Here is a 1,499-nt window from a genome sequence, read left to right on the forward strand (position 1 = left end):
ACCCACTCCAGTGTTCTTGCCTGGAGAATCCCGGGGATGGGGGAGCCTGGTGGGCTGCCGTCTATGGGGTCGCACAGAGTTGGACACGACTGAAATGACTTAGCAGTAGCAGAGGGGCAGGATTCTCTGAGGCAGGCCATTATGTATAATTACAATTACAAAAGCAACGAAAAGCAAATCAAAGAAATAGTCTCAGCATGGAGTAAGAAATAACTTTTCCCTGCAGCATTACTACTGAGGGAATGAAAAACGAATATTCCGGAAAGAGGGCCTTTGGTTTGGAAGGACAAGACCATCAAGAAATTAAGCTTGAGTTGCTCTAAGGATGGAAAGGATAGTGGTTGATGTTTCAAGAAGAGAAAGCAGCCTGATATTGGCAGAAGAGTCAGCTTTTCTAAGCCTGGAAGAAGGTATGTGGTTTTAAGGGATATGTAGTGGGTAGCTGTGGATGGTGACCCCTGGGCCTTGATAGAGTGTGATGCCCCAGAAGGGATCCAACCTGTGGGTGGTGCCATGGAAGGTTGCAGTGATGGGCACAGGGCTTCCCCAACAGTGTGCCCTCCCTCCCCCCAGTGTCTGAATGAAGACAAGGATTGACACCTGATGACTAACATCAAAACCACAAAAAGCAGCTTAACATGTCAATGAGAGGCAGTACAGACAGTGGTGCAGACCCCTGCGGCTGGAGCCAAAGCATTTAGGCTCAAACCCCAGCTCTGCTATTCAACAGCCTATCTTGACTAGTTACTTGACCGCCTTGTGCCTCAGTTTCCCTATTTATAAAGTGGGAATAACTGTATATCTTTTATTGGGTGGGGAAGATTTTAACTGGTTAAGACTTAGAGGTGTCTGGTACAAAGTGCCATATACATGTTACAGAAAAAGTAGCAGCCAGACATAAGACCCTTCTCCAATTTTCTTGGACCCCATAGGGCTCCCGGAGACTGATATAACCTGCCTGCCGGACTGGACTTCCAGTCACACTGAGGGGGGTGGTTGAGGTCAGAGTTGGAAAAACAAATGCTAACATCACATTCTATGCACCCAAGTTCTCAGACCACCTCCCTTTAGGATTCTGGCCAGTCCAGAAACAATTCTATTCTCGGAAAATTAGTTCTGGCGGTAAGACAGAATCAAAGACAAAGAAAGATGACTGCTTTTAAGGGCGATTAGACCCGGGGAGCCACGGAGATCACAGAGTACTCGAGGCCTGGAAACTGGTCCCTTCCGACGCAGGGAAAGGATCTCAGCATCAGCGCTCGTCATTGGCGGGCAGGCCTGGGAACCCCTGCTAACCTTCATTGGAAATACCGTTTCGGGGAAAGCCACCCCAATATTTCACATGCTCTGTGGCCAAGTAGTGCGGTCCAGCTGCAGTCTCAAAGAAGAAAGCAGCTCATACGTCTTTCACGACACGTCTGCGAAGCTCACAAAGACGAAGCAACAGCCCGTCCCTTCCCCCGCCGCCCCTCCCCCCAAGAAAGAAATGCAAAGAAGCA

This window comes from Bison bison, unplaced genomic scaffold (genome assembly GCF_000754665.1).
Source record: "Bison bison bison isolate TAMUID 2011002044 unplaced genomic scaffold, Bison_UMD1.0 scf7180017864274, whole genome shotgun sequence".
Lineage (NCBI taxonomy): Eukaryota > Metazoa > Chordata > Mammalia > Artiodactyla > Bovidae > Bison > Bison bison.